The sequence below is a fragment of the Triticum aestivum genome, chromosome 7B, assembly GCF_018294505.1.
Source record: "Triticum aestivum cultivar Chinese Spring chromosome 7B, IWGSC CS RefSeq v2.1, whole genome shotgun sequence".
Taxonomy (NCBI): domain Eukaryota; kingdom Viridiplantae; phylum Streptophyta; class Magnoliopsida; order Poales; family Poaceae; genus Triticum; species Triticum aestivum.
The window spans coordinates 424050551-424077246 of record NC_057813.1 but is presented as its reverse complement, the minus strand read 5'-3'; the positions used below and the strand labels follow the sequence as shown (position 1 = coordinate 424077246).

At 43.3% G+C, this 26696-nt stretch overlaps 1 long non-coding RNA gene across 1 annotated transcript; it reads left to right on the top strand.

The window, feature by feature from the left end:
* The first annotated feature begins 23651 nt into the window (after positions 1 to 23651).
* On the top strand, positions 23652 to 25547 carry LOC123157886 (uncharacterized). The gene is made up of 2 exons (XR_006479159.1): positions 23652 to 25081; positions 25218 to 25547. It is a non-coding gene; the product is annotated as an uncharacterized lncRNA (long non-coding RNA).
* Positions 25548 to 26696: the final 1149 nt, after the last annotated feature.

The window sequence follows — 26696 nt, the reverse complement described above, 5'->3', positions numbered from 1 at the left end:
GTTGAAGAACACTAAGGAATGGAAGTTGGCTTGGCTGGCAGTCCAGAAGCGCTTTCTTCTCAGACGAGCAAAGTCATATGGATTATAGTCAATGAAGAACACATGCTCATTGAAGAAAGCATCAGCCTTGAATTTTGGAGTCTTGGAGAAGGGATTCTTCTGCTTTGGCTGAGGATTATCAGTCAATTGAAGAATAACCTTAGGAATCTCAATCTCCGGAGCTGCAGGCTGAGGAATACCAGCTTCTGCTTCAGTAGTAGCCTGGGCCTCCATTTCTTCATTAGCTTGGTCATCAGCACTAGCGGTTGGAATCTCTTCATGAATGGAAGGGGTAGTATGAATTTCTTCAGAGCCCATCAGAACTTCAGTTGGTGCTGGGGACTGAGGAATTTGTTGGAGTGGTGTGAACAGAGGAGTGTTGGGGTGCTGACTATCCCAAAAATCATCGTTCATCACAGGTGTGGTGCTCCCAATGTCCACATCCTCATTATCTTCCATTTCTTCAATGCCGGCCTCTTCAGCTGTGAACTGAGGCATTGGCGATGATACCTGGGGAGTTGAAGTGATAGCATCCACTTCAATTTCTTCATCCATCTGCTTTGTGGAAGCAGTAGAGGGATCTTCTTTAGCAGATTCATCAGGAATCTCATAATCTTCACCATAAGGGAACAAGTTCCTTTGATGGCATGCTTGAGAGAGGAACAACATCTATAGGGTTCTCAATAGAGCTCGTCAAAATCTTCGCCTTCTTGGGTGCAGAAGATTCTGAGGAAATAGATGCTTTCCTTTTCTTTAGAGCGGCTCTCTCCGTGGCTTTTGTTTTCTTCACTTCTAGAGCAGAAGGATGAATTGGGCTCGGTGTTGGTGCAGGCGGAGCAGAGGGAATTGGATCAATTTCTTCAGGCACAACTGATGCAGTTGGCCTGTCTTGTGCAGTTTCTTCAGGCACAAATTCAGATTCTTCAGCTGTCCTGACTTGTTCTTCAGGTGCAACACTAGTGGTTGCCCTGGCAGTTTCTTCAGCAACTGGCATTTCTTCAGCCCTGGTGCTAGCAGTTTCATCAGCAGCCTGATTTTCATCAGTGGTGCTGGCATGTCCTTTAGTCGGCTGGGCAGATGCTTTAGCCTAAGTGACTTCAGTGTGTGTAGGATCAGCAACATTTGAAGTGAATTTCTTTGCCATTTTGACGAATCTGACCTTGGCTCCTAGCCATTCATCCTTATAGGCATCAAATTTATCACTGAGCTTTTTGATGTCAGATTGCATAGCAATGAGTTGCTCAGGAGATAACCTCAGAACGTTATCCTTCAGATAGCGTTGCTTCTTGTACTAGGCTTTCTTAGCAACTATGGCTTGATCATATTTCCACTTTTTTCAGCAATGAACGCTGTCAAGATGTGACTTTGTCCAGGAATGAGGTCTAGCTCTGGCAGAGGAGTATTTGGATCTTTGTGCCAGAGGTCAATGAAATCCAGGATCTTCTTCAGATCCAATAGAAGAGGCACATCACTTCCTTTGGCTCTAGCGGCTCTTTGCTGTCTATCCTTGATGATTTCAGCTAATTCATCATCATTAGCCTCATCATCATTAGAAGGCACTTGAGAAGCAACTTGTTTCTTGTGAGGACTTGGTCTAGTGCCTCGTCCTGCAGTGGCCTTGGTCTTCAGCAAAGTTGGGCTCTTTGAAGACAAATGAGGAACTGAAGAACTTGCTGAAACTCCTGAGGCAATAGAGATGCATGTGGTCCTTTGGCACGTGGCGAGATGCACAGGTGCTGAGGACTTTTTCGGAGGAGCTAAGGGTTTTGAAACCCGAGGAACTGGTGCAGCCTGAGGAACTGGGGCAGCCTGAGGAATTTTCCTTGATGCCACAGAAGAGCCTGGCCGTGAGGGCATTGATGAGGAACTTGGTCGTGAGGGCATTTCTGAGGAAGTCGGTTTTCAAGCAGGCTTTTTGGGTATAGCCTTCTTGGTCGTGGTGGCCTCAGCAGCGGCAGCAGCAGAATCTTCGTTGAATTTCTTCACTGCTTCTTTGTCCTGCTTGGCCAACTTAGCTTGCCGCCTGGCCCATTCGTCAGCATAATCCTCACCACGTTTAAGGCTTGTTGGATCAGCTCTTTGTCCAGGTGCCAATGGAGGTCTTGAGCATGGAGGGTGAAGAGCGAATTTCTTCATATATTTAGGAGTAACATATATGTACTCCCTCCATTCTCGTGCTCATCTTCTTTCAATCCTCTTTATGTGCACTTTGCGCTCATTCTTGGTTTATTTGCTGTGGGTTGCCTCATCAGGCGTGCAGTATCCTGAGTAAATGTCATCAGGGATCTCAAACGCAGTGTTGACTTCCAATTTCTTTCCTCCTTTCTGAGGCCTTTTACCATCTACCATTTTCTTCAGCTGAGGAATTTGAACAATAGAGTTCTCTGAGGAAGTATGCAGATTTTCTTCGAGGAACGCTGCAAATGAATTAAGTTGATGAGAACCTAGTGATTCAGCAGCTGACATGTGTACCTGTGAACAGAGTATAGGTGCGAAGAATTTGGAGAGGTCATATGCGTTCTCAGAAGTTTTTGCAAAACAGAAAAAGTTTGAGGAAACTGACCAGATGTGTCTTGAAGAATTTCACTAAGCGTTTGTTGACTTACGTTCCAGAGTTGTGTGGATTGTTAGATTCACACAATTGAGGAATCATGAAGAAAAACGTCACTTAGAGAAACAGATCAAGAGCGGAAGATTGTGCTGGGTGTTTAGAGTGTAGAAGTTGAAGAATAAACACCTTTCGAAGATTTGATGAAAATCATCAGTAGTAATAAAGGCAGTAAAAGTAACTTTTAATTAACCTTGACGAAGAACACGACGAACTGGAAGTGTAGATTGAGAAGTTTGTCAGCTCAGATCTTCCACGCCCTAACTTGGCGTCGGAAGATGTCTATGGCGGCGGTAGAGAGAAGATGTCCACGGCCGATGCGAGTACGATGGTGACGAGGTCTCGGCAGTGAAGCTCTTCCTCAACGGCGACGATGTAAGTAGCAGCGGCGCTAGGTTTTCAGAGCTCGAGCGAGGGAGTGAGGTCGAGTGGAGTAAAAACAAAGTGAGGAGGGGAGGGGATATTTATAGCTAAGGTGAAAAACCACTCGTCCAAGGAAATTGGACGAACGTGCCCCTGACCCTTCTCATTCGCATGACATATGCCACCCACGTACTGGGAGGTGGTGATCGTGTGAGATCGTGGGTGAATAGATAAGTATATCGTGGGATATGTTACGGTTTGAGCAGCAAAAGCCGAAAATTCAGATAAGAATATTTGAAAGTTTCGTTCGCAATTTCTTCAGCTGACAAGGACACAGTGAAGAATTTGAACGAGTTTCAAATAGAACGCACATGAAGAATTTGTGAACAGACCGGGTTGAGTTTAGCATAGAAGGGGAAAGGGTCCGATCACATTCACTTAGCAGAAAAGTCAACTTGAAGAATTAGCAATAAGTGAATGCTGTATAGGACATAAAAACTCAAGAATATATATAGTTAATGATGAACAACGACAGAAGAAGTGAAGACAATGCAAATTTGAAGAATTTGAAAAACTGAGGAATTTAAAAACTGAAGAAAAAATCAAATTGAAGGTTCTCAACTTTGGTTGGTGGCGTAACCCACCGTATAAGAATGATGATTTCAGACACCGCGTACAATTGTCGTAGGGTTCTGAGAATCAATTTCTTCATTAATTTCTTCACACTTAGAGGGTTAGTCTTCATTGATTGAAGAAAAATGCTACTTCGTGTGTTGCACATCTAAGTCATCAAGTCAGCATAAGTGTTAGGATGTGTGTCCTGTTCAAAGAACATTTGAAGATTCTAGGATATTTAGCTCACACCGCAACTTGCTAAATCTCTTCTCATCCAAGTGTTGGTGTGTGAGCTAGATATCGAAGAATATGCTTTACATCCTTATGGTGTGATTCCTTCGGTGTAGCTTGAAATCAGGCACACAAGCAAACACTAAGCATAATATCCGGCCTAGATGCACATACAATAAAGGCAAATCATGGAGCGGTATACCTTTTGATCGAAGTATTTACCATTTTCATCAGTGCATAGATGTCCATTAATGGGCATAGGGATTTTGATGCCTTTGCAATCTTGCATGCCGAATTTCCTCAACACATCCTTGAGTTATTTCTCCTAAGATATGAATATGCCATTGTATTGTTGACGAATCTGAAGACCTAAGAAGAATTTCAATTCTCCCATCATATACATTTGATATTCTTCACTCATCATATAGGCAAATTCATCACATGCCCGAGGTGCTTGCATGAGGCCATAGAGGGCCTTGTTGAGTCTGTAGACGTTATCTGGAAATTTTGGATCCTCAAAACCTGGTGGTTGAGCAACATATACTTATTCCTCAAGCTTACCATTGAGGAATGCACTTTTCACACCCATTTGATGTAAGATGATATTATGATGGTTAGCATAAGCAAGCAATATGCGAATAGCCTCAAGTCTAGCAACAGGTGCAAAAGTTTCATCGAAATCAATTCCTTCAACCTGTGTGTAGCCTTGAGCTACAAGACAAGCCTTATTCCTCACCACAAGGCCATTTTCATCTTGTTTGTTGCGGTAGATCCATTTGGTACCGATGATGTTTTGCTTGTGTGGGTCTGGTCGCTTGACAAGCTCCCACACATTGTTGAGCTCGAATTGATGCAATTCATCTTGCATGGCTTGAATCCACTCAGATTCCATGAATGCTTCATCAACTTTAGTGGGCTCTGTGATAGAGACAAATGCAAAATGCCCACAAAAGTTAGATAAATGTGAAGCTTTTGAGCGCGTGAGAAGACCTGGTGCATTGGTGTCATCGATGATCTTCTCGATCTGCACTTCGTTTGCAACGCGAGGATGTGCGGGTTGACGACTTTGCTTAGGCCCAACAGTTTCTTGAGGACTAGTTTCTCCAGCAGCACCAGCGGGATTTTCTTCGCGATCCGGAATGACTTCGTTAGCAGATTCTTTGGTAGGGATGATGTCGTCAGTAGCTTTGAACTTGATGGATTCCTCAGGTGGCATTTCATCTAGCACAGGAGGTAGGTGCTCTCTTTGCGAGCCATTAGTTTTATCAAACCGCACATCTACATTTTTAACAATCTTGTGATGATTAATGTTGAAGACTCTATAGGTGTGCAAGTCCTTTCTGTAACCAAGCATAAAACCCTCATGTGCTTTCGGTGCAAATTTAGAGTGATGGTGAGGATCTCTAATCCAGTATTTAGCACCGAAGACTTTGAAATAACTTACATTGGGTTTCTTGTCAGTGAGGAGTTCATATGAGGTCTTTTTCAAGAATTTGTGAAGATATACCCTATTGATGATGTGGCACGCAGTATCAATTGCTTCAGGCCAGAAGCGCTAAGGTGTCTTGTATTCATCAAGCATGGTGTGAGCCATCTCAACAAGAGTTCTGTTCTTGCACTCCACGACGCAATTCTGCTGAGGAGTATAAGGAGCAGATAATTCGTGAGTAATACCAAGCAGATCAAGATATTCATCGAGGCCAGTGTTCTTGAACTCGGTTCCATTATCACTCCTGATATGCTTGATCTTCACACTGAAGTTAGTGGAAGCCCTTGAGGAAAATCGTCTAAATACTTCCTGCACTTCATTTTTGTAAGTGATGATATGCACCCATGTGTAACGAGAATAGTCATCAACTATGACAAAGCCATATAATGATGCAGAACTAGAGAACGTGGCATAAGAGTAGGGCCAAAGAGAGCCATATGAAGTAATTCAAAGGGACGGGAAGTGGTCATGATAGTCTTCGAGGGATGCTTGGCTCTGGTGATCTTTCCAGCCTTACATGCCCCACAAAGATGATCTTTGAGGAATTTGACACCCTCGATGCCAATGACATGCTTCTTCTACGCGAGTGTATGCAAGTTCCTCATCCCAGCATGACCAAGTCGTCCATGCCATAGCCAGCATTCTGAAGCTTTTGCAAGTAGACATGTGGAAGGTTGTGGTCCTCCAGAGAAATCAACAATATACAAGTATCCTTTCCTAAAGCCTTCGAAGACTTTAGAGTTGTCAGATTCCATTAGCACAAGGCAACGATATTTGCCAAAGACAACAACCATATCAATATCACAAAGCATTGAGACAGACATGAGGTTGAATCCTAAGGACTCGACAAGCATGACTTTGACCATGTGTCTATCCTTTGAGATTGCAACCTTACCTAGACCCAATACCTTGCTTTTGCCTTTGTCAGTGTAGGTGATATGCTTCATATGAGATGGTGACAAATTAGTGTCCATCAACAAGTTCCTGTCACCAGTGATGTGATTTGTACATCCACTGTCGAGGACCCACTCAGTAGCTTTAGGTTGTTCATCCTGCAGATGAATTAGTGCAACTTACGAACCCATATACTTCATCACTAAAGAATATGATATCAATTTCATCAACAGTAACACATCTAGCAGTATGAGGACGTGAGCAATGAATGATTCATTTCTTCATGATTAGCTTGCGTCCTTTCAAGCACATTCAGGTCTCCAGCAAATTCTTCAGATGATTAAGTTCGTCTGGAGACCTGACCCTGCATAAGAGATTAGTTCTTTTTCTTCACCACCCACATCTGGAGGGGTGGCAAAGAGTTCATCATTCTGCGAGCTCCATAAGAAAAAGATGGCATAGAAGCCAGTGCACTTTGTTTCACAGAAGAGTGCTTAGGATAAGTATATGAATAAGCAGAGAAATTCTTCGAGGACTTATGAACATAATGGTTTGAAGAATAATGCACATATTCATGGACCTTAGACTTTCCCTGCGAAACAAAAGTGTTAGCATGATGATGTTCATATGACGATTTTGATCCATGTGAGGAATTTGATCCATATGAAGAATTTGGTCCATATGAGGACTTTGATCTGGGGTTCTTATTCTTCACTGGTGGTGTCATGATGACATTCACCTGAAGATTTTCAAGGCGCCTTTTAGGAACCCAAATTTTCTTCATAGGGGGACCGTTCCTGCAGTTAGTTCAAACATATCGAGCAAATACTTCACCATTCTGATTCTTGAACAGTTTATAGTTGGAGTCAAATGACTCATCAGAGGAATATGAAGAATCAGAGGTAAAGCTAGATAAAGTGCATGGATCTACAGGAGGTCCTTTCGCAGCAACCCATGAGGTTTTGGGATACTGCTCAGGTTTCCAATAGGTCCCATCAGCATTGAGTTTCCTATCAAAGGCAATACCCTCTTTCCTAGGGTTCCTGTTCAAGATCTGCTTTGAGCACATCACATAGAGTCTGATGCCCTTTGAGGCTTTTGTAAATTCCTTTCACATACAATTCCTTCAGCCCTGCATTATCGTCAGTGATACTTGTGGTATCCTCAAATGTGGAATTTGTGACCAAGGAGACAGTTGAAGAATTTGCAGCAATAGAAGCATTTGAACATTCAGGTGATGAATTAGCATATTCACGCTCAATGCATTTCAGACATGGTGAAATAAATTCTTCCTAAGAGGAACTGATCTGTTGAGCAAGCAATGAATCGTTTTCCTTCTGAAGTTCTTCATAACTTGCTTTTAACTTCTCAAGATCTTGCTTTCTCTGAAGAAATTCATAAGAAAGCTTCTCATGATCAGTTAAGAGAGTGTTATGATGATTTTGAAGGTTGTCAAACTTTGTTTGAAGTCTCTGAAGATTATCTGTCAGAGTCTTGGTTCGATTCTATTCCTCACCCAACAGGTCATAACTTCTGTCTAGTTGATTTTGAATCTTTTCTAAAGCCTTCTGTTGTTTAACAGCAATTTTAGCAAGTTTCGAGTAGCTAGGCTTGAGATTGTCATCAGATTCATCCTCACTAGAGTCGGAGGGGGAATGTTTCAGTACCTTGGAACCTTTTGCCATAAAGCAGTAGGTGGGAGCATAGTCATCGGCGCTCTTGTCAGCAGAGTTAGGGAGGTCATTTTCTTCAGTGTTGAAGATGGACTTGCTGACGTAAGTAGTAGCGAGAGCTAGGCTAGCCACACCCGAGTCTCATTCCTTAGATTCCTCCTCTTCCACATTATCCTCAGATTCCGCTTCAAAGTCCATTTCCTTGCCAATGAATGCCCGGGCCTTCTTGGAACTGCTCTTTTTGTGAGATGAAGACTTTGAAGATTTTGATGATGAAGACTTTGAAGATTTTTTCTTCTTCTTTGAGTCATCAGAATCATCATCTTTGTACTTCTTCTTCTTTGATTCCTTTTCCCACAGAGGACAATTAGACATATAGTGACCAGGTTTCTTGCATTTGTGGCAAGTTCTCTTTTTGTAGTCACGAGATGAGGAATTATCATTTCTTGATGACTTTCGAAAATGACCACGGCGAGAGAACTTCTGGAATTTCCTCACGAGCATTGCTAGCTCCTGGCTCAATTCTTCAGGATCACCAAGGCTGCTACCAGAATTTTCATCTTCGGACTCAGATACTGCGTTGGCCTTCAGTGCATGTGATCTTCCGTAGCTCGGTTCATAGAGATCTCTCTTCTCAGCAAGGTGGAACTCATGAGTATTTAGCCTCTCGAGGATATCAGCGGGATTAAGTGACTTATAATCAGCTCGCTCTTGAATCATCAGTGCAAGGGCATCGAATGAAGAATCAATTGATCTAAGCAATTTCTTCACCACCTCATCGTCGGTGATGTTAGTGGCACCAAGTGCTTAAAGCTCATTTGAGATGTCAGGGAGGCGATCGAAGTTTTGCTGAACATTTTCGTTGTCGAGTCTTTTGAAGCGGTTGAAGAGATTGCGAAGAACATCAACTCGGGAGTCACGTTGAGTTGAGACTCCTTCATTGACCTTTGACAGCCTGTCCCAAATCGGTTTGGCAGTTTCCAGGGCACTCACTCTGTCATACTGTCCTTTGCTCAGATGGCCAAATATGATATTCTTCGCTTGAGAATCGAGTTGCTTCAATCTCTTCACATCATCAGCATTCACAAACAGAGAGACTGAGGGAATGCCAATTTCCACAACGTACCAAAGATCGTTATCAATTGCCTCAAGATGCATACGCATATTGTTCTTACAGTAGGGGTAGTCTGTCCCATCAAAGGTAGGACACCCAGCCAAGACCTTGATCATACCTGCAGTCGAAATAACTAAAACTCCAGGCGGTTAAACCAAAATCACACAAAACAAGGGAGTACCTTGCTCTGATACCAATTGAAAGTGCGTTACGTCGACTAGAGGGGGGGTGAAGAGGCAATTTTTATGAATTCTTCACTGAGGAATTTCAGGGTGAGGAAATTCCTAAGCGAAGAACTACTTGCAGCAGAATAAGTACTCAAGTATAAGGATAACAGAGCAACAACATAGTCATCACGATGAAATGAAAGACAAACACAGAGTACAGAAAACGTAAACACATGATAAGCAGGATGAAGACAAGTTGACTGAAGAAATAGGACTGAGGAAATAGAGGAAGTCTTCAGTCAAAGTCTTCAAACAGTAATGATCAGGTTCATCAACACATAAATGAGGAAATGGAAGGGTTGAGGAAATAGAACCAGTAGGCTTCGTAAAGATAATGATTTGGTAGACCAGTTCCAACTTCTATGACATTTGTACGTCTGGTTGGTGCGGCTGAGTATTTAAACTCGAGGACACACAGTCCCGGACACACAGTCCTCACCGTATTCTCCTTGAGCTAAGATCATACAGACCTTGCCCAACAGTAGTGGTAAGTCTTCATAGGTGACTTCCAAACCTTCACAAACTTGGTCACTCGGTAATCCACAATTCCTCTTGGATGCTCAGACCATGACGCCTAACCGTCTGGAGGATACACAGTCCTCAAAGGTAACAAGTGTCGGTTCCACACAGGAACAATCTCTTCAGTGATGCTCAATCACTTTGGGGTTTGTAGGTTTGGGTTTGGGATTTGGGTTTTCCTCACTTGATGATTTTCGGTCAAAGTCCTCGGAGGATGGGATGCTCTCAATTGACAAGTGTCAGTTTCTCTCGGAGCAGCCAACCAGCTAGTGGTTGTAGGGGCGGCTATTTATAGCCTAGGGAGCAGCCTGACATGATAAGACATAAATGCCCTTTGCTAATATGACCGTTAGGTGGTAGGATATTTTAGGACAGCTGGCGCACAGCACAACAACGGTTGGATTTGAGGTTCGAAATCCTCAAGGCTATCATGTTCCTCACTGTGTAGGCAATTCGCACTGGCGAATTCCTAACTCCTCAATTAGAACAAATTCCTCAGAGACTAGAAGATCTTCGTCTCTATCACTGAAGAAACTGACTGAACTGATATGAGATTTCCAATGGCTTCACTCGAAGGATTGGGTAGGTGTAGGATTTTGAGATGAGCATCACTTAGAAATCTGTTTCCTTAGTATTACCTCGACCCCCTTTAATAGTACGGTGTTTCCTATGACTCGAGAAAGAGAAAATGAAACTATGAAGACAAAAGTCTTCACGCTTCAGATTCCTCGCATGAATATCCAAGTCTTCAAGGTCACACCAATTTTTTCACTTTCAATGTCTTCAGGAGAACCAAAGTTTTTAGTTGAAGATATTCATTTTTAGGGGTTGACTTTCACTATAAATATCGAACTCCTCATTGACTTATAGAGCCAGTGTACACTCACAAACACATTAGTCCCTTAACATATAAGTCTTCAATACACCAAAATCACTAATGGGCACTAGATGCACTTACACTTGGCAATAGAAGAATTGGTAGTTTAATCATGTCCACCTTACTAATGAACTGGTTCACCAAAATGAGTTTCATATACTAGTACATGCTAAACCTGTTATGTGTCTGCTTGTTTCTTCTTTTAGAATGCTGACAGAATATTGGGGAAGAGTGCCTTATTAAGCAATGGTAAAGGAAGTAATGCAGATAATGTTCAGGATAGTGAGACATCCTTGTTGGTCCCCAACAAAGCTGATAAAACAGCTAAGGAAGACTATCTTGAAGACAGTGAGACAACCCCAAAGTCCTGTCTTGGTTTAGTGTTCGAGTTACTGGCCACTACCGCTTGCACAAGCTATTCAAACTCACTATCTGAATCAGTTCGGTTTCTTGAGTCTCAACTACAAGCTGAAAGACATCGATCAGCTGTGCTGTGACAAGAAGCGGAAGGAATGCGGAAGTCCCTGGAGCATTCAGATGCATACTTTCTGGTGCAATAGCAAGCGTTGGAGGATTTTAGCACCAAACAGGACAAAGCTAATAAGCTTGCTAAGCTTATTGCCAACATGGTGGATACCCAGGATAAGGTTTCTTGAGCTCTTCTGAAGTTGTTTCAGTTATGCTCTTGTTTTGCTGCCACGTTTATTTGCACTGGTGGCCAATTTTGACGGCCAGTGTATGTAATATGCTGCTTTGTTCCCTATATTTGCACTGGCGGCGAACTGTGATGCCCAGTGGATGTAATATGTGTAATAGCGGTAATAGGCTAGCGTTAATTGCTTGCTTATTTATTTCCTTATTGTCTTGTTTAGTTGTTTGCTTGTAGTCACTGCAGTTCTTTTTCTGTGTTTTTCTAGTGGCCACAATAACCTGTTTTTGGTAACCAGGCCACAATAATCATGGCAACACATGGACTGTTGTAACCATGGGCCTCCTGCGGGCCGTATGATTCATGGGCCTTCTACGGGCCATAGGATCCATTGGCCTTCTATACGGGCTGTAGGATCCATGGGCCTTCTACGGGCCATAGGATCCATGGGCCTTCTACAAGCCGTAGGATCCATGGGCCTTCTACGGGCCGTATGATCCATGGGCCTTCTAAGGGCCGTACGATCCATGGGCCTTTTACGGGCCGTAGGATCCATGGGCCTTCTACGAAACGTATCATCATTTTGCCAATCATGGGTCATACTATTCATGGACCGTAACGGGCCGTTAATAGGCCGCATTTCATAACTCTATGAAAACAGTCCAACGGGTTTTTTTAGATGAAAACGGCCCAACGTATTAACGGGCCACAAACGGGCTGACTATAACCACGGCCTGAATTTGGCCCACAAGCAGAAAATGACAGTAACGGCCCGTAAGTAACTGAATGCTGGAAATGAGCCCAAGAATAAATGGGCCCTGAGAAGGCCGGAAGATAACATAGGCTAGAAATGGCCCAATGGAATAATGGGCCATTAATGGGTATAAGTGATACACTGTTCTCATTATGGGCCAGTTTCACCATGGGTCGTTAATGGGCCAAGAGTTACAAAGGGCCTCATATGGGCCGAAAGACATCATGGGCCATACATGGGCCGGAAGTTAAAACGGGTTGGAATCATATTGGACGGCCCAGATGACGCTACCGGGCCTAATTCGGAGAGGTTGTAACAGGCCCTGGGTTAGAGGGTTGTAAATGGGCTATATGCGAACAGGCCATTAACAGGCTTTTCGTGGGCCGGCCTGCCACCTTTTGACCAAGTCAAACGGGCCGGCCTTTTCACAGGAATGGGCCTCTGTTGGGCCATGCCACGTGTCGACGTATCATAGGCGCCTTGGGTCCAATGAGTGGATGCCAGTTGTCCCAACGGTGAGCCGACGCGTGCTTCCTCCAGCCAATGATGATTTTACACGTGGAAAATCCCGATTGGTCGAGTCTGTTAACGGGTTATCGGATCCAAAACCAGACCCGATAGCTTAACGGCATTCCGTTATGGTGGATGCCACATGTCGGTCACCCTTGACGAAAGCACTTCTGTGACACGCTATTTATCGTCATGGAAGTGGACACTTCCGTGATGATAATTTTGGTAATGTCATGGAACACTTCTACGACAGCACCGGTATGACTATCTTGATTCTATCATCAAATCGTCATGGATGTACATGCATGACAAAAAACGTGACCTACTGTGACAAGCACGTATCATCACAGAAGTGTATTTTTTTTGTAGTGTATGGAGCACTCCCTCCTAACTAAGTTGCACGAGGTATTCTTGTTCCCGGGCTGGGATGAAATAAAATATACTAATCCAGATAAAGACCTAGCAATGAAGAAGATAAACAAATGTGCCATGGGCAAGTTTAGCAGCGCATTGTGTGCCTGGAAAGTAAGGGTGAAACATCGGATCATCGCCAAAAAGGAACCCTACTCCGAGATTGTAAAGGATAATCTGACAATTATGGAAGAGCAGTTTGAAATATTCAAGAAGACATGTGTTGCCGAAGATGTCAAAGAAAAGTCGGAGTACATGAAGGGGCTCCAAGAGAGGAACATGGAGTGCCACCACCTCAGAAGCCATAGTTACGCGGGGAAGAGGCCCATATGGGCCAAGGATGACATGAACGCGAAAGTCTGGGGATCCTAGACCCCTTGGCAGAGTTCACCATCCCGCGGGAGCGTAACGTCATCAGGGCCCAGTACCATTGGGACCCAGCCAACAAGGTTTACGATATGGACGCGGTCACGAAGGAGTTCATGAGACTGCTGGTAATTATTAATTTACCCCCTAATTTTAGCTTCTGATCAATCCGACTGCATGTTTAGTCACATTTGTAAACAATCCTTGTTCCTTTTGCAGAAAGAGCAGCACAGGATCGCTTCCGAAAGCGACCTGCCAACTAAGGCATTGGGGAGGCCCAAGTGGAACACCGCATTCAACCGGGCCATGAACATATTCAAAGGACTCCCGGTGGACACTCGGCCGTCGTATGGACGCATGCACGGTGTCAGAGACGACGCCACGTGGAAGAAGTACTACCGTGAGACCACGGAGGAGAGGAAGGAAATACGGAGGTTAAATGAAGAAAACATTGACAAGAAGGTTGATATTGCGGTTGAAAAGAAATGAGCCAAGATAGTCAAAGCAGCGATAGCTGCCTCAAGAGAGGAGATGGCAGCTTCATATAGTGTCTTGCTTCCAGCTATCGTCACTTGCAGCAAGCAAAATCCAAATAAAGAGACAGTAGACTTTCCCCTTTCCAACTTCTTTGGGAGCAGCTCATTTAGCGCACCTTCTCCTGCACCTGCTCCCGCACCTGCTAGGAGCCTGTCCTCCATCTCTGGCGTGCTCGGCGGGGCTTCGTCTTTGGCTGAGCTCGGCGCCCTCACGGTACCTGTCACATCGACCCTCGTCCATATATGTATAATCTCCCGTTTCTGTTTCCTTTCGGATGTCTCATGTCGCAGACATGTCTTCGCAAGCCGATGTAACCCCGTGCACCATACTGTACACCATCAGCGGCTAGAAGGTGGACGTGGGGAAGGCGATGATAGTGAAGCCAAGGAACAATTGTTCCACAGTCGGCCGATCCCCCTGACGTCTTCAAGGTTTCTGTGGCCAGTGTCAAACCGGGCCACAAGAATTTGGCTCCTTCGGTACTAGGGGAATATGACAGCGAGACCCTGCGATGGCTTGGCAATTGCAAGAGTTGGGTCCTATTGTGGCCAAAGAGTCTGCTTCATCTGGAGGCGGCCGGGAGCACACCCACGACCACGCAGCCTCAGCAAGGTATGAACATCAACACCCAACCTACACAATTAGCATCGCATGTCGTGCCAGGTGATAGCGAAAGGGGTGAGGAAGAGGGCCCATTAGTCACTGATGACATCACCGTCATCGAATAAGCAATGCATAATATCGATGCCATCAATGAGGATGACGATGACACTCTACAGTATCTCAATACTAGCGCCTATGACGACGGAGGCTTGATGGCTCAGCAGTATGATTACTCAGGGTTTGAGCATGATGAGTCAGTGCCCAAATTGCCGGAGATGATTGTATTATAGACGACCTCCCAGTAGCAAAGAAGCATAGGAAGAGACTGAGGAATGGTAACAAAGCTACTTCTATGATCCAACCGCCTCCGCAGCCTCGTGTTCAAGACCGTATACCTATCCCCGGTGCGGCAAAATGGCATATCCCCGGTGATCTTATCCTGCCTAAGGCATCGGTAGAGGCCATGTACGGCGATCTAAGGATACTTCATGACAATGTGCTGCAGAGAGAGAAAAGCCTGATCGCCTCGAAAAATCCAGGATACCCGCTCTACGTGGTTAACATGCCGCAGCAAAGGTTGTACGTCGACACATTCCCCACGGAGAAGTTCTTCCTTCGATTTGATTACATCTTCGACATGTTTCACTTGAAAAGGCTGGATTTTACGTTTGTCTGCCTTTTTGCCTTGTACATGAACCACATCATCAGGACTGAGCAGATACCTTATATCTGTGTCGTTGACCCGTACTTCATGCACTAGGGCTTCTTGGCAGTCTGCCCAAAGCACCGTGAATACGCGAGTAACTACATTGCCAATTTCATGGTCGACAATAAGGACAAGGAGACGATTCTCGTGCCTTATCATCCCATGTAAATCATCCGCACGGATATCCTTCCTTTGATTTCAATCATTTCATTTGCATGCATGGAGGCTAAATTGAGGTGTACTTATTTTGTGCAGCAACGGGCGCACCGTCCTCATCATCCTTTACCCCCAATTCTCCCATGCTCTTTACTTGGACTCATCGAAGAACATGAAGAAAAAGGATTACACCCACATCAAGTCTGTTCTCGACAGTGCTATCTTTACTACGGCCTACGGGGTGGAGAGATCACACTCAAGAAGACAAGGAACTACGTGCCCGCCTTTGGCCATAAGACCGACTTCTGCTGCATCTAGCAACCGAGTGGTACTCTCAGCGATGGATTCTATGTCATCCACCACATGCTGGAGTACAGACGGTATCAGCAGAACCGTCGCATGTCACCTAGATCCGGCGATGCCCATATTCTAGAATGGGCAAAGAACCTAGGAGATATCCCGGATCATCGACTTCAAGCTGAGTTCTAGCACATCCAACGTGAACTTGCCCAAATCATCATGAAGGAGGTTGTCGAAAAATAGGGATGTTCTACGAAGAAGGGAAAATGTCACGGGAAGACGTCCGAACACGCATATCGGCTTAGTGTCTCGACCTGAAGCCTTTCACTGTGCTCCGGGACTATCTCCCTGACTTGGATGGACGACACGACATGTTGGAGTGATTGACGATATATGACAAAGTGTCCGTTTAGTCCATACTTTCTCTATGACGAGACTTTGAGTTATGCGTGACGAAATTTTATTTGTGATGTAATTAAACCGTCCTCCTCAACTAGCGAAGATCACTCTAGTTAGGGCATTTTGGGTACGATGAACTTTGTTATTTATGCTTATGATATGTTGCTTATATTTTTGCCAAGTTTGTCTCTTTCTGTAGCTCAACTATATATATTGCATATTATCGACTCATGGGACGATGCAGGTACATAGATCATCGATGGAGAAGAAGTGCTACGCTAGGAGTATACGATGAGTGGTCGGAGCGTCAGGCCCAGGTGTATCAGTTTCCGAGTGACAACCAGAGAGGGTTCGATAGTAGAGCCGAAGCAGAAAGTAGTTAGTTTAGGTTCTAGTGCGACAGAGGGATACGAAACGATGCCTGAAGAAGTACTACATTATGTATGATGAGACATGTCATGTAACTTGTATAGCTATATCATGATTATGATGTGACGACATAATTTGTGTTGGATGATATGATGAGACTATTATGTGTATGATATGATGAGCATATTGCCAGTTTATGATATGATTAGAATATTGTATAAAATTTGTACAAAAACATTGCAAATATGCAGCAAAAAATATATGTGAAAATATTGTAGTAGTGCTCTTTAGCACTGAACATGAAAACACTACTGCTAAGCCACTTAGTAGTAGCACTGGTATGGATAGCGCTACTGCTAAGTAGCTATAGCAGTAGCGCGGGCAAAAACGTGCCACTGCTAAACGTTAGCTGTAGCGCCGTATCAGTAGTGTGGTGCCCCGCGCTACAGATAGCCCTTAGACCTGCGCTACTGCTAGGCTTTTCCCTAGTAGTGGAAGTAGGAGCGGCTTATAGCAACTCATCATATAGCAGCAGCAGTTCATAGCAATTCATCATATAGTTTTGCTACCTGTAGTAGGTTTGTATGAATCCCTTGGTTGTTCATTATGCTCCCTAAGACTTTAGTTGAGATACAGAATGGCCAACTGCTTGCTTACTTATACGTTATATATACAGGGTTGGTCTATTCTAATAACACCTTTAAGACCATTATTCTGATAACACCGAAACCTTATTCTGCTAACACCCGAAAACAAACAAAAGCAACCACTGCCCACCCGGTGCATCCCACCCCACCTGCCGCACGACACATACCTCCCTCCTAACCCGATCCAAGCCGGCCTAGTGCAACCCACCTTCTCCGGCGTGATGCGCACCACCCGAGCAGTCGCCCCACCCTCCCCACCATCTCTGCATGTGGCGCGTCCCACCCGTAAAAAATCCCGGCCGCCTCGCCTCCTCCTTTGGGCCGGTGTCACCGCGGCGCCTCCTCCTACCAGACGGCGTGATACGTCTCCAACGTATCTATAATTTAGTTTGTTCCATGCTGTTATATTATCATTCTTGGATGTTTTACAATCATTTTATAGTAATTTTATATCATTTTTTGGTACTAACCTATTGACATAGTGCCAAGTGCCAGTTGATGTTTTCTGCACGTTTTTTTACATCGCAGGAAATCAATACCGAATGGAGTCCAAACACAGCGAAACTTTTTGTGGATTTTTTTGGACCAGAAGACATCCAGTGGGTCGGAGAAGCGCCTAGGGGTGCTCCGAGGGGAGCACAACCCACCAGGGCGCTCCAGGAGGCCCAGGCGCACCCTTTTGGGTTGTGCCCACCTCGGAGGCCTCCTGAACCGCCTCTTTGCTCTATAAATACACCAATATTCCAGAAACCCTAGGGGAGTTGATGAAAAGCAATTCCAATAGCCGCAAGTTCCAGAAACACCAAATCCAATCTAGATACCATCACGGAGGGGTTCATCATGTCCATTGGTGCCTCTCCGATGATGCGTGAGTAGTTTGACCTACGAGTCCGTAGTTAGTAGCTAGATGGCTTCCTCTCTCTCATTTGATTCTCAATACAATGATCTCTTGGAGATCCATATGATGTAACTCTTTTTGCGGTGTGTTTGTTGGGATCAAGTAAACTTTGAGTTTATGATCAGATCTATCTTTTTATCCATGAAAGTTATTTGAGTCTCCTTTGAATCTCTTATTTGCATGATTGCTTATAGCCTCGTATTTCTTCTCTGATATTTGGGTTTTGTTTGGCCAACTTGATCTATTTATCTTGCAATGGGAAGAGGGGATTTATGATGGGTTCGATCTTACGGTGTTTGATCCCAGTGATAGAAAGGGAAACGACACGTATGTATCATTGCTATTAAGGATAACAAGATGGGTTCTATTGCTACATAAATAGATCTTGTCTACATCATGTCATCGTTCTTATTGCATTACTCTGTTTCTCCACGAACTTAATACACTAGATGCATGCTGGATACCGGTCGATGTGTGGAGTAATAGTAGCAGATGCAGGCAGGAGTCGGTCTACTAATCTTGGACGTGATGCCTATATAATGATCATTGCAAGGATATCATCATGATTATTTGAAGTTTTATCAATTGCCCAACAGTAATTTGTTCACCCACCGTTTGTTCTTTTTCTCGAGAGAAGCCACTGGTGAAATCTACGGCCCTCGGGTCTCTTCTTTATTATATTTGCCTTTGCTATCTATTTTCCTTTGCTTTTGTTTTCAGATCTATTAAAAAAAGTACAAAAATACCTTGTTGCACTTTATTTTATTTGGCGTTCGATCTATCAAATTATTACAACTTTTCCACGTCCGTTTGCCAATTTCTGGCGCAGTTTCCCGAAAGGGATTGACAACTCCTTTAACATGTCGGGTTGCGAGTATTTGTTATTTGTGTGTACGTGTTGTTTACGTAGTGTTGAGTGGTTATCCTACTGGTTCGATAACCTTGGTCTCATCACTGAGGGAAATACCTACCGTCACTGTGCTGCATCATCCCTTCCTCTTTGTGGAAATACTGATGTAGTCTAGCAGACATCAAAAGGAATTTCTGGCGCTGTTGCCGGGGAGACATCATCAACATCTACCAGGTTCCTAATCACAAATCCCATCTCCTCGCAATTTACATTATTTGCCACTTGCCTCTCGTTTTCCTCTCCCCCACTTCAGAAAAATTTGTCATTTTATTCGCCCTCTTTTTCATTCGCCATTTTCTTGTCGAATCTATACGTGTTCTCGCTTTCTAGTCATAATGGCTAGCGTGTCTACTCCTCCTTTGTCACCAGATTTTGAAGTTTTATACTCAAGCAACGACAAGGAGAAAATTTGAAAGATGCTTGGTATAGACTAATGGAATCCTATTGTGTTTGCGACTTAAAGGGGGATGCTAAAATTTTGCTTCATAATTTTTACATAGGATTGGCTTTGCATCATAAACAACTCTTAGATTTTGCCGCTAAAGGGAATTTTATTGAGCTTGATGCTAATGCTGCCTATGAAATCCTAGAAGGAATTTTGGGGGTTCCACCTCCAAAGAAGGGGTTTTCTTTGACCCTAGAGGGAGTTCAAATGTTGGACAAACTTGGTGATTTACACGAACATATGGTTGAATTGCAAAAATATAACGAACCCCTCAAACATCTTAATGGTAGTATCAATCGCATGAACACCTTGATTACTCTCTGCAATAAGCATTGGATATTTTAGATATAAAGATGGTTTCCTTTCCGGAAAATTTAGGGAAGTGCAAAGAGCCTCTTGGGTTTGAGAAATCCCTTACAAATGTTGCCAAAACTACGGATGACAAAACGTAGATCCTTGCTTTATGCCTACTAGGGGCGTGAAACAATAGTGCTTGTTGGGAGGCAACCCAATGAATAAAATTTATTTTTGTCTTTTGCTTTCTGTTCTTGAGTGTTTGCACAATTATGCTACTATTATGATTGTGTTTTTTGTGTTTTAATTAGTGTTTGTGCCAAGAAATGCCTTTAGGATCTTCTTGGGTGATAGTTGATTTGATCTTGTTGAAAAACAGAAACTTTTGCACTCAGAAAAATATTTTTCAAAAATCACAGAAATGTTCTTTTGCTCTTAATTTTTTACACAAGATTGATATACAAATTTTTTAGGTTGTCCTAATTGTTCAGAATTTTTGGAGTTCCTGAAGTACTCGTGATCATATTGCTATAGACTGTTCCGTTTTTGACAGATTCTGTATTCTTTGTGTTGTGTGCTTGTTTTAATGATTCTATAGTACTTATAGTAGTGATTTGCTTTCTTATACTAACGGATCTCACGAAGGTTTTGTTGAGTTTTGTGTGATTGAAGTTTTTCATGTTTTGGGTGATGTTACGATGGATGAAGGAATAAGGAGTAAGAAGAGCCTAAGCTTGGGGATGCCCCGAGTGGCATCCACTCTTTCTTCTAACGACCATCGGTATTTTACTCGGAATGATATTTTTATTCGTCACATACGATGAGTTTTGCTTGGAGCATCTTGTATGATATGATTCTTTGCTTGTTTTGCTTTGTGTTTTGAGTCTTGAATACTTTCTGGGACACACCTATTTGAGAGAGCCAAAATTATGCCATGGCTTGTTAGAATTGCTCTCTATGCTTCACTTAAATACTTATGAGCTATGGAATTCCTCTAGTGCTTCACTTATATCTTTTTGAGCATGGTGTGCTTTAGTATTTTTGAAGAAATGCTCTCTTGCTTCACTTATATTTATTTGAGAGTTAGTAAAAAGTTTAAGAAATTCTCTCTTGCTTCACTTAAATTAATTTGAGAGAAAGAAATATTATGCTCATGATCTTCACTTATATTTGTTTGAGCTTATCAAAAGCAACACATGAAAATTAGTTCCAAAGTGATAGATATCCAAGAAGGATATAATAAAAACTTTCATGAAGATCATTGGACAAAATAAACTTGATTCCTTGTAATAGTTTTGAGATATGATGATGTGATTTGTGAGTCATGTTGATGAGTAATTGTTCTTTAGTAAGAATATTGGTGTTAAGGTTGGTGATTCCCTATGCAAGCACGAAAGTCAATAGTTATGCAATGAAATTACATCCTACTTGTGGTGCATTATTCGGTTTTAATTATGCTTAATGCTTGCTTATAATATTATTCGTTTCTTGGTTTGTTGCTTCTCAATATTTTGCTAGCCTTCATTTTGCACTAAGTAGGATCACTACTTGTGCACCCAAAATACTTTAAACCAGTCTTGCCACATGATTTCACTATATATATCTATATGCAGTATTATTTTGCCGTTCTAAGAACCTTTGTATGTGCCATTTCTAATTTTCAAAATAAATTTCTCTTTTGTGTGCTCATACCGCTTGCGAGGTGGTGAGGGGTGGCCAATATTTTCCATGCTAGATGTGTTATTCTCACGATGATTGTTTATTCACTTGTCATTGCACGAGAGTAACGCAAAGGTACTAGGGATGCCCAGTCCCGAAATGAAAAATGACTTTACTTTATGTTGCCAAATAATAAATTCCTTGGAAAGTGTTCGTATGGAGGGCACCAGTGGATATAGTTAGCCATGGAAAGTGAAAGTATGGTGGAAAAAGGAATAAACTTTATTTTCTATTTGGGAACCGCCTATGATATATCTAGCATGGAAAGTGTGGTGAACTTTAAGTCGTTTTCATTGGTTGGAAAATTATGCCTCCCAAAAAAAATTATTTCTATATTTTTCGCTTTGAGCTCTGGCACCTCTACAAATCCCTACTTTCCTCCACGAAGGGCCTTTCTTTTACTTTATGCAATTTTTATTTTTAATTTGAGTCTCCATCTTCTCTTATAAAGCACCAACTAGGAGGCACTATGATCGTACTTGAGTATTGGGTGTAGCTAATATGCGAGTGTGTTTCATGAATGGATCAATGATTGAGCATTGATGGGCTAGGGATAACTTATTTTAGCATTGAAATTTTGAAAGACTTGGTTGCTTGTTAATATGCTTGAGTATTTAAGTCTCATGTCAAAACTAGACTATTGCTTTGAACCATATAAAAGTCCAAATGTCCATGCTATAAAGAAAATAATATGAGATGACACGTTAGGCAACATTCCACATTAAAAATTCTGTTTTTAGCATTTACCTACTCGAGGACGAGCAGGAATTAAGCTTGGGGATGCTGATACGTCTCCAATGTATCTATAATTTTTGATTGTTCTATGCTGTTATATTATCATTCTTGGATGTTTTACAATCATTTTAGAGTCATTTTATATCATTTTTGGTACTAACCTATTGACATAGTGCCAAGTGCCAGTTGTTGTTTTCTGAATGTTTTTCTACATCATAGGAAATCAATACCAAACAGAGTCCAAACGCAGTGAAACTTTTTTTTGGACTAGAAGACTTCCAGTGGGCCGGAGAAGCGCCTGGGGGGGGTGCTCCGAGGGGAGCACAACCCACCAGGGTGCGCCTGGAGGCCCAGGCGCGCCCTGGTGGGTTGTGCCCACCTCGGTGGCCTCCCGAACTACCTCTTTGCTCTATAAATACCCCAATATTCTAGAAATCCTAGGGGAGTCTACGAAAATCAATTCCAGCTGCCGCAAGTTCCAGAAACACCAGATCCAATCTAGACACCATCACGGAGGAGTTCATCATGTCCATTGGTGCCTCTCTGATGATGTATGAGTAGTTCTTTGTAGACCTACTGGTCCGTAGTTAGTAGCTAGATGGCTTCCTCTCTCTCATTTAATTCTCAATACAATGGTCTCTTGGAGATCCATATGATGTAACTCTTTTTGCAGTGTGTTTGTTGGGATCCGATGAACTTTGAGTTTATGATCAGATCTATCTTTTTATCCATAAAAGTTATTTGAGTCTTCTTTGAATCTCTTATATGCATGATTACTTATAGCCTCGTATTTCTTCTCCGATATTTGGGTTTTGTTTGGCCAATTGATCTATTTATCTTGCAATGGGAAGAGGTGCTTTGTGATGGGTTCGATCTTACGGTGCTTGATCCCAGTGACAGAAAGGGAAACGACACCTATGTATCGTTGCTATTAAGGATAACATGATCAGGTCTATTTCTATATAAATAGATCTTATCTACATCATGTCATCGTTCTTATTGCATTACTCCGTTTCTCCATGAACTTAATACACTAGATGCATGCTGGATAGCGGTCGATGTGTGGAGTAATAGTAGTAGATGCAGGCAGGAGTCGGTCTACTAATCTTTGATGTGATGCCTATATAATGATCACTGCCTGGATATTGTCATGATTATTTGAAGTTCTATCAATTGCCCATCAGTAATTTATTCACCCACCTTTTGCTATTTTTCTCGAGAGAAGCTACTAGAGAAATCTACGACTCCCGGGTCTCTTTATTATATTTGCCTTTGCTATCTATTTTCCTTTACTTTTATTTTCAGATCTATTAAATAAAAAATACAAAAATACCTTCCTGCACTTTATTTTATTTGGCGTTCAATCTATCAAATTATTACAAATTTCTCACATCCTTTTGCCAATTTCTGGCACCGTTGCTCGAAAGGGATTGACAACCCATTTAACACGTCGGGTTGCGAGTATTTGTTATTTGGGTGCAGGTGCTCTTTACGTAGTGTTGCGTGGTTTTCCTACTAGTTCGATAACCTTGGTCTAGTCACTGAAGAAAATACCTACGATCGCTGTGATGTATCATCCCTTTCTCTTTGGGGAAATACCGACGTAGTCTAGCAGACATCATGGCGCCGCCCGCCACCTCCTCCTCCCGGCCGGTGCAGCCCCGACTCCTCTACTTCCTGGTCGGTGCCACCGCACCTCCTATTCTTCACCCTGACCACCTACTCCAACCACACCTCCCCTGACCCCGCCGCCGGGCACTGCCCCACCACCTTCACTGCCTCGCGCTACCGCCGCCCTTACTCACGGGGCCCCCTCCACCTTCTCCAACCAAGGCCCCTAACACTACCTCCTATCACTTCCCTCCGCCGCCGGCCAGCGGGGACGCCGGATCCCTACGCCGTCAGGGCTACCGCGAGCCACTGCCATCCTCCCACATACCAACTCCCCCAGCCAGTACCGCTCAATCCCTGGCCACTCTCCCCTCCCCCTCAGCTGCGTGGTGGTTGGCGACTTTGGTGACTCTCCGTCCACGGATTCGGTCGTCCCCCGACCGCCAGACCGCAGGCAGCGAGTTCCTCAGGTGAGATATCCTCCCCCGGCCTACGGCAAGTTCTCTTGCCCCCCTCCCCTCCGACGAGCTCTCCTGCATCCCCTTCCCTCCTACGAGCTGGCCTGAAGACAGACGAGGCTCCCGATGCAGTTCGATTTCGTGGGTGGTGCCGTGCGGTGTGTGTGTCTTGCAGCTCGCTTGTGTCTTGCAGCTCAGAGCAATCGGCAAGCAACTCTGAGCGATTCGGTCACCTGCACACACTGAATTCGTCTCAGCCCTCACCTCCGCCGGCAGATTTGTAATCTCCACTGTTCGGTACCATGTATATGTAGTTTACTTTATACTCTCTCCGTTCCAAAATAGATGACCCAACTTTGTATTAATTTTAGTATAAAGTTGGGTCATCTATTTTGGAACGGAGGGAGTACTATCTTGCAGGTTATTTGTTCTCTATGGCGGTATGTGTTGTGCACTACACCCATGTGTATCGAGGAGATGCAGTTTGGTTTCCAGTCCCATGACGTGCAGTGGCGGCAGTAGCTATGGGAGCATAGCAGCAGATGGCGGTGTGCAAAGGAGGTCGTTTGATCCGTTTCTCGTGGCCTCCGATTGCTCCGCCGCTAGCAGCTATCTCTACATCATAGCTTCTGCTCCTGAATACTGGTTTGCCTCCATCCCGTGACCAAGTGTTAGTTTTTTTTCTCTCTGAACCAATTCCTCACCGCTGCAGACTTTTGAAGCAACTCCTGTTGTCCCACGAAGTCATGCCACTCTATTCTTCATCCTTAGGGTCAAATCGGGAAGACGAGGACACCCACTGCTCTGGCACCCGCAAGCTCCCGTGCAGTTTGTGCGGTGTGCCAATGAAATTCAGAGTCTGGCTGTGTGGTGCGGATCATGTGCGTGTGCAGTCTGGGCAAGGACGGATATCGAGTATGCATACATGGTTTGGGAGCAAAAACATCAGCGTGCAGTTCAGTGTTTTTTGCTGTAGTTCGCTATTCTAATTAGTAGTACACTTCAGACTCACTTTTTTGTTTTTGGATGGAAATCTTCAATGCACTACAATTTGCTATCCGTTGTTCTTACGGCTCAGTTTGCTTTTGCAGGAGATGGGGAAACAACAAAAAAGGGGATAAAGTGAACTCCGCCTCCGGGATGCCCCCGCTCACACTGCCAGTAGACCTATTTTTACTATCAGACTCACCGGGCCATCGCCAACTCCCCAAGCAGTACACTTTCATACTGTCAGCACCGGCTACAGCAACGCTCCAATTTTTGTCGTTCACTTTTTTGTTTACATATTGAAGGACATCTGTGTTAACTTCAAAAGTTGCCCACTTTGGCAAAACAGCTGAAAAAAAAGAAAACTACAATGTAGTGCACTTCGAGGGACTCCACGGTCCACTTCTCATAAAAAGAAAAGATGTTTCCCGATTCATGATGTACGCTTTGGCTCTTTTCAAATAAACAACATGCAGTTTACACTCCTTCTCCCTCTTCCAAAAAGGTTAATCAAATGGAAATTAGAAAAAACAAAAAATAGGATAAATAACAAATAAATATAATAAAAACAAAAAAAGATGAAGCTCACTAGATCTCACCATGTAGCTCGGATGCATTTATAAAAAAAGTAAAAAAATGACAAAAAAATGATATGCTTCAACGTTTCACTTAGACTCGTGTTGCGGTTCACTTTTCCTCTTGATGTGGTTCACTTGGCCTCATCTCTGCGGTCCACTCTCATTCGTAAAAAAAGAACTCATTCATAAAAATAAAATAGTAAAAGAGTAGAAGAACCATGCAGCTCGCTTGCCCATCCGATGCAGTGCGGTTTTCAGTCTGAAGTAGTGCGTTCATGTGTCTGATACGGTTCACTCGTCGATTTTGGTGTCGCGAAAACAGTGTTCGTGTTTTCGTATTTTTAATACTGCTCTTAAACCGTAAGGAATTAGAGAGTGTTCTATATCAAGAAGTTGCGTCTCGGTGACATCTTTTCAACGGCGTATCGTTTGGATCATTCCGACGAGCGATTGAAAATTTTTACGAAAAAACGGCCGCTGCCACTCGTCGCCCGCCGCACGATTTTCAAAATTAACTTAAAACCGTAAGGAATCTCAAAAATATTTCAACATATCAAAGTTGCACCTTGTCCGTAGCTTTCCAATGGCGTATTACACGCCTCGTTTGAACAAACGGTTAAAAATTGGAGCAAAAACAGTACCAAACATTTGATATTTTTTTTGAAAAACAGAATTCCGTGATTTAGTAAATTTGAAACTGCTCTTAAACCGTAACGAATTAGATAAAATAATACATATGAAAAAGATGTGCCTTGGCGATATCTTTCCAACGGTATATCATTTGCTTCATTCCGACGAGCGGTTTAGAAAAAAACAAGAAAAATGCTCGCTGTCACTCGTCATGCGCCGCACCGTTTTCGAAACTGCTCTTAAACCGTGATGAATCTAAAAAAAATCAACATGGTGGAGTTGTGCCTAACCCATAGCTTTTCGAGGGTATACTACACGCCTCATTCCGACCAACGATTGAAAAACTGGAGCAAAAATAATACCGAAAAAACACCG